This window comes from Zootermopsis nevadensis, unplaced genomic scaffold, assembly GCF_977971745.1.
Source record: "Zootermopsis nevadensis isolate Lab colony 2312 unplaced genomic scaffold, Znev_1.0 Znev_ptg000022l, whole genome shotgun sequence".
Taxonomy (NCBI): domain Eukaryota; kingdom Metazoa; phylum Arthropoda; class Insecta; order Blattodea; family Termopsidae; genus Zootermopsis; species Zootermopsis nevadensis.
This window is the reverse complement of record NW_028259154.1, coordinates 6,553,456-6,561,096: the sequence shown is the minus strand read 5'-3', so window position 1 is coordinate 6,561,096 and position 7,641 is coordinate 6,553,456. Positions and strand designations below refer to the sequence as shown.

General features: G+C 39.1%; 1 long non-coding RNA gene across 1 annotated transcript; it reads left to right on the top strand.

The window, feature by feature from the left end:
- On the top strand, nucleotides 1-3,228 carry LOC110836120 (uncharacterized). Its single transcript, XR_002545179.2, has 3 exons — nucleotides 1-506; nucleotides 873-900; nucleotides 2,993-3,228. It is a non-coding gene; the product is annotated as an uncharacterized LOC110836120 (long non-coding RNA).
- Nucleotides 3,229-7,641: the final 4,413 nt, after the last annotated feature.

Here is a 7,641-nt window from a genome sequence, read left to right as displayed (position 1 = left end):
AATCTTCCCATTTCTGTAAATGCCACATACGCACATACATCACAGACCTCCAACCTGAGGCTCCCTTCTAATTCAATTTTTTTATATCCAATTTCTTTCTTTCAATTCACACAATAGCGGTCTTGTAATCAGCACACAACAAGCAGATTCATTAAAGCAGTCACATCGTAACTGTTATAATGAATGGTCGAGGATGTCATCTGTCGTTGTGGAAACGCTGCCGCCGAGGAGCTGATTGTCCAGACCTCGGATGATAAACGAGTGATTACGGATAACAGGTGGGTTATTGATCAGTCGAAACGAAGGACCCGGAGAGAAAAACTGTTTCAGAGCCACTCTCCCGGAGACTGACGGCCTGAGCTATTGCACGGTCCATTTGATACATACGTATCACAATATGGAATCTATTCCCTTGTTTCAGGTCTCTCTCTCACAGCTACAGGGCAGCAGAAATGAAGATTTTTGTACGCTTCGTCCTTCTGTGCTGCATTATGGTGATAATGCAGGTAAGCAAAGCCTTAATCTACAAAATATTTTCCAAAATCAGCAATTTCTGCCCACCGTTCAGAGCTTAGCGTTCAAATATATGTTTCTTCATAATGAAAAATCATGGATTTACATGTAATTTGTGTCTTTTCCATGAATGCAGCATGGCCACCAATAAAACTTGTTTCCTTCAACCTACTTCATTAGGTAATCTAAGAATACCAAACCAGATGAAGATGAAGTTTGTCAGCTTCTTTTGTTACGTGGGTCTGTCATCACTCTGTGACGCCCAAGAATGACTTTCGAGAAATGTCTAGTATGAAATGTGTTGCATTCCAAATTCAAATGAGTGTGATATTCTAAACATTTGACGTCAATTGTTTCAGGAATCTTCCTTTTCTAACTGGAGTGTCAGTAAGTGAATTCCATCATTGTCTTCTATTATAATCCAGAAGAATGTTATAACTAATTAAGCCTACATCCGTGTAATTGACTGCAGTGTGAATTACCTCGTCTCAACAGGAGGGATGCCAAGCTCAGGGCCCTCGGTCGAAACCGGCCTTTTTTGTATGCTTTACGATGTTTGATCCAGAAACTAAATTTCTAACTATGAGTGGCCATACATGTCCCAGTTTTAATACATTACATAAGTTTCAAATACATGTTAAATACCTACTTGAGCGTTAATGTTCGTATCTTACATAGAGCGGAAGTGCATTTTAATGAAATTGGCATTTGTGCTCGCTTCTAGGATAACAGTTGAAACAAACGTAGGCCCACACCCTTTACAAACTTATCATTTATGGAACAGAACACAAATAAAAAAAATTATTTATTAGCAGAATAAAAACAAAACTCAGATATACATAAAAATGTAGACTAATGACAGAATATAATAATGAAACAGGAAATCAGAGCCGTGAACATGTGTCAGATATTTGTCCCACTTTTAAAGCCAGAAAAAAATCCAGCAGACCAGAGCACACTCTGATGGGGAAAAACGCAAATGTTAGGACACGGTGATGTTAAACAAAGGTAGGAAAGTACACGACGATAAAACGAAAAATCACACAATAAAAAAAAATTATATATTCTTTTTAACATAGTCACTAATAATTATCTCCGCCCATGAAATGGCTTCGAAAACGTCGTCTCTACTTCTTAGCTTATCCTAGAACCAACTGAACAGCAGTCGTCTGCTGGTGAAGAAAGTCATTTGTTTTAAATGACCCCAGTGTTCATACCATTCAAACAAAAGTTAACAAACGGATCTTCGTCCGATCAATCCAATCCAACCCACATCATCAGAACACGATATTCAAGGAAGCTATTGGCCTTTACACTAACGCAATGACGAACTGAGCAATTTGGCGTTTTGGCGAAATGAAGCAACGGAAACGTCCAAACGATAAATGTAATTAAATCTCAAGGTCTTCTAAACACTGATACACATTTTCATGAGTGGTATCCTGACATTTATGTTGTGCTAAACCTCGGAAAACACCTGGTGGCGATCACTGAAATTACTCCTTCGGCAAAAATGGATTTCCACTGTTTGGCTCGTTGCGTCACTGGCAACGCCATCCATTCTGATAAATGCATGCACACATCTGGCTCCAGTCCTTCAGGTCTTCATTCAGAACTAGCTTAAAGAGGGGAGATGGCGTCTTCTGGATTGTTGCTCCTTGCGGTATGTTAGAGGTATTCCAACGTTTCAGAGGTACTTGCTGCCTCCATCTTTAGCGCGATGAGTCGTCACAGCAAGAACCTCTGAAACGTTTGAAAATTCCACCAAAATACACGGGCAACCCACACACCGGCCATTTTTGGACTCACGGTCGTGAGAACCTCAAATCCTACTTAAAGTAGAAACGTCAAAATCAATCAAAGTTAATAAAATATCCCTACAATGCATACGATAATTAGCAACTTTCAAAATTATTGGCAGTGTCAAGAGAAACTGGTCGACACAAAACCCACTCATCTTCTCCTTACCCTTGCCTCAATATGCAAAATAACTTACAAGTAAAATTAAAGCTGTTCCGCAACACGCCAATGCAGGCGCTTGGGGGGAGCGCAGGTATAACTCCTACTTTTTCTTGATCTCGGCACCAGATGGAGTGAGTGGTCAGGATCACGCCCCGGCCGTGTTTATCCCCGGGATAGGACTTCGGTACCCACTGGACAGGAGACTGGGTGGGCCCCAGCACCGGTCTGGACGCAGAGGCTAGAGGAAAAATCCTCTGCCTCCGTCGCGGATCGAACCCCGATCGCCCAGTCCGTAGCTAGTCACTATATTGACTGAGCTATCCCGGCTCCTATGCAAAATAACCTAAGCCGTGCTTAACCCAACTTAACCAAGCCTAACCTAACCTAAAATAACAATCTAACCTAACCTAATTAACCTAGAATAACCAAACAGTTCTGATAACAATTTCGGTCTCCCCACAGCCTACTTAACATTTTAACAAATTAGCCTCAATGTACATTTTCCATTTACCCACAGAACTTCCCGGCACCTACGACTGTCTGCAAGAACATCCTTTCACGTTCGGAAAGTGCCACCAAGCTTGTTCCGAGTATGGCAATACCATAGGCCGCTGCTCCAATTCGGAATGTGTTTGCATTTTACAAGGTTAATAAGTGTCGCTGTAAAATTATAGAATTTGTTAACCGAATTCTGTGATGTTAATTTGTGTATGATGACAAATAAAAGCACGAACACGAATAAAAATAAACTAATTGTTTCGCATGGTTCGACTGTCAATATCTACACTACCTACCTTTTGCCAAGTATAAATATTCTGGATTTCCTTGGTCCCAAGTTTTACCTACGGAACTGTCTTCTCGTTTTCTCACTAGACGGCGTAACTTTGTAAATAATAAAGCGACATGCATATTCCACACAGACCGTACGCGTTGGTTGAGGCAATAAATTTCGTTTCCTTCTTCGGGACGTAAAAATTTAGAAATTTGACTTGGACGTCGCTTCAAATTTCATCTTCATGTACGCCTGAAACTTCACTTGCCAAACAGGCCTTGGACCAAGTAAACCAACCACGAAGGTGAGGGCGGAGTCCACCACAAGAGTAGAATATCGCCTCTAGAAAGTTTAGCCATTTCTCCGCATGAAATAATTTCCTGGAATTGTTAAACCGAGCTTTAAATACATAACGGGGGTGTGATGCAACCAACCAAGCAAACACCTTTGAATAAGTTGGCCCCGTTGTAGGGTCTTGCACTGTCTCGTTCGAAACCCAAACTGATCGTCACTCGGAACCAACCCACGCTCGTTTTCCCCTCGTAGGACCCGACTGAGTTGTATCTTCTCCAAGTCCTCGACGGTGTCATCCGCACCGTATAATGAAGTCTGATGTTTCTCGGTTCAGTCGGTAATGTTTTGTGACCAAACCACTGGAAAAACCTGAGAAGTGTGGTGGATGATGGGGAACCCATGTTGACCGCAAATGCAGTGGTGGAAACCATTTTTATGTACATATATCTCGGGCATCTAAGAATTTACCAAACCCATCAGCGACAGTTCATTCCTTGCGTTAGGGAGAATCCTGGAATTATAACAGTGTCCTTAACCATCTTATAAATCTTCCGCCAGCTTCACGTAAAATCCAATTTTCCCCTCTTATAAATACATGACACATTATATAACGATACATAACATAAATCGAACGTCGCGGTCAATTGAATAGCGGGCATGCTTCGATTACAGAGGTCCGCGCTTCAAATCTCGACCTGGAGACCGGATATCCTGAGATAAGATGTTCCTGGTTTTCTTCAGGCACCCAGAGCAAATTCTCTTACAGTATCTAATTTTATACACTATCATTTGACGCTAGTCTGATCTACTGAGAAACCGATCTTAAATAAATCATTAGTAAGTGAACAGAAATTTTCAGTGATGGAGACTAGCTCTTAATAATAGCTCCAACTGAGTTCGCACCTCTCGCCTGATTACGGAAAAAGAGTCGGTTTCCGAAACGTCGTAGTTTCTTCTTATAAACAAAGACGATGGAAAAAGTCCAGACAATGAATACTTTTAAAAAAGGCATGAATTAAAGTGTGTTATGCTCTACAGGTCAAACCCTCTCTCTGTCTCTTTCTCTTTTTAGCCATCGGATAAGGACTTTGATAAAGGAGCAGTAAATATGACATACTATATAAAACTCCAATTACAAAAGCTACATTAATAATATTTAATTATAAAATACATTTCCCTGACCCATTAACTAGCTCAAACCAGACCAAGTATCTCACCTACAGTCACAGTAAAACAAACAAGTACTCACCCAGACCACACACCACCGCGAGCACGAGCGACACAGATTCCAGTAGCAACCTTTCTTATTAGCGAGAGCCCCTTTTTAGTACCAATCCTTCAATTTTATACAGATCAAAAGACGCTGTTATGACGTGGTTCACGGGAACCGCCCTGGAATCGGCGTTTCTCATTGGTCAATTGGATTCGTAATTCCCCTAACCACATTAAGGAAGTCACGTATGCATTATTTCCCAAGAAAACACAGAACTTGGATGTTAACTTCTGCGGTAGGACGAGTGGTTGGTTTAATCCGACTTCTCCGGACTTCCTACCAGTCATCCTGTATATTGCGTAACACTGTGAAATCCCAAGACTTCTGAAACAAGTGCTACCCAGGGGTGCAAATACACGGCAAGGGGCCGCTGGCACAACAGTTCTACTGCTGTGCATTTCCAGCACAAAACAGCGAGCACCTCACACTGATGTGGTCCTGACTTGCCCAAAAATTGTCATGGCACAAAGATAGGTTTCTTCACTAGACTTAAATATTTTTGTTCAATATCTGTGAATAATTTATTATTCATCTAGAAATTCAGTATTATTTTTATATCACCCACAATGAATATATTAAATGTATCACAGCCCATTTAATTGGTATTTTAAATATAATCACATAAGTTTTGAGATCGTGTGAATGCAAATGGGAATATGTAATGTTATTACACTGAGGTCCTATTCGGTGTCATCCAAGACCCAAGAGGATGAATATTTTGAAGGATCTGGACGAGCATATCAATAATACTGAATACCCAACACATACAATTGAATGAATTTCAACAGAACACGTTGCATGCGTCTCTAGGAGAACAGAGGCACGACGACTTAGCCTAACGGCAATGTTTACAAGAATAGGAACTCTGCGAAAACATTCAGCAAGCCCCAAATAAACATTGGAGCGCCTTGGCTAAAAAACCAACCTTTAAGCCACTGCAAATACATAATACGTTATACTGCCTGAGACAGTTCATAGGGAACCAATATTAAAGTTAAAAACTAAATAATATACTCGTAACTGTAATAAATAATGGAAAATTAAGTAACTGAAGTTATACACATACAATGTGTCAGTTCACTTACAGTCCTAGAAATTTTAGTTAATTACTACGTGAGACTAAATAAAATCAAGGCTTTGCCTTAATAACTCAAGTGAACCATAAACAAACTAATGACTATATATATATATATATATATATATATAAAGTAAGTTATACTGAACCCTTCTTCCACTATCATGCAATCTCTCAAACACAAGCACCAACTTGAGAGAATTTACTTTACAATCGTTCCCAATATCACGTGTGATCTCATTAACAAATCACCTTTACCCATATGAGAAATAATGAAAAGTACGTCAGTAATAAAGGAACAAGTAAAACTCACGGACAAACCCAGAGATTCAAGATAAATACATTACATAATCCACAAAACAATTTAATTTAAATATTGAAATCAGTTTTATTTCTGCTACTTGTCAACTGACCTCCATTTAGAATCACGTACTTACAATGGCGTAACCATATATTATCCAACGAGTTGCAAAGCTAAATTTTCTAACACTTTAACTTCAATACAGTAATGATATGGAGCAATAACTTTACAGCTATGCTGTCACGGAGCGTCACACGCTTACTCGTACAAGTATAAGATAATTGTTATCATCATTTCACAGTGAAGATTTGAAAAAGGTTTTCAAAAGATATTAGGATTGTCCTCCATAGTTTTGACAACTAGCACTGACGTACCTAAACACTCATAAGATTTAATTCTGCTTGCGTAAGGAGACTAAAGATCTGCTATTCCAATTCTACATAAGCATTGGCTTGATAAATAAATAAATAAATATATATCACAGTTTAGAATGTCGGCAATGCCAATGGAACTTCTTTTTCCTTCCAACATAATTTACAGATATTTGCAAGTGCAGTTATTTTCAATTATTTGTTTAAATAATAATATTGAGGTACAATATGTCCTAATACCGTCAAATGTGAAGAGAACATTACAGTTCGGTCCAGGTGGTCTCTGTTGGTGCCTGCAAATACAAGATAAAGTTTACTTCCTAATAATAAAGTCACGTTTAAAAACCAGACTGGCAGAAATATTTTACAGTTAACCTGAAAGTACCGCATTTACATCTGATTTATGGTAAATGAAATGAAAGGTATCAGAAATGTCTAAATAATTTTCTGGTTCTTATGTTACATGGTGAATCAACACTAAAGAAACTTCCAAAAACTTTCTGTTACGTCACTGCAATCAGTGCTTTTGCCATATTTCTTATTATCTGTATTGACTATACTATGCCACTGGGGAAAATGATGTGGAAAGCTCAAAAATGGTAATTCTGACACAACTTTGCAAAATCCATCGTTCAACGTGTAATTATTTTAAATTATAAAAAGCTTAAAAACCGTTTCCATACATCATGTATATTTAAAGAATCGGGGTCTCTTTTAACGTGGCTGAGAACAATCCCCAGAGGGAATCTTCAATCAAATAAATTGCAGATAGCGTCTAAGCCAGCTGAGCCACCACCAGCTTCTCAAGGAGGATTCTCGTAGGTCAATTCAATAATACGTTTCTAGGTGCCCACTTTCTAGAAAAGCATTTATTTCTGAAACATAATAGCCTTCATATTTGCGTAGAAATAACAGACTCCATTCAGCGGCCTTGCCTCCCCCCAAAAAATCGGTCTTATTTGACCATCAGCCAAAGTGATCCCGCTTTGTTTTTTGGGTTCAAATGGTTATCTTGTGGGTTGATGCGTCGTGATAATTTAGTATCAGATTACAGACTCTTCTGTGGTAAATGCTGCCTCC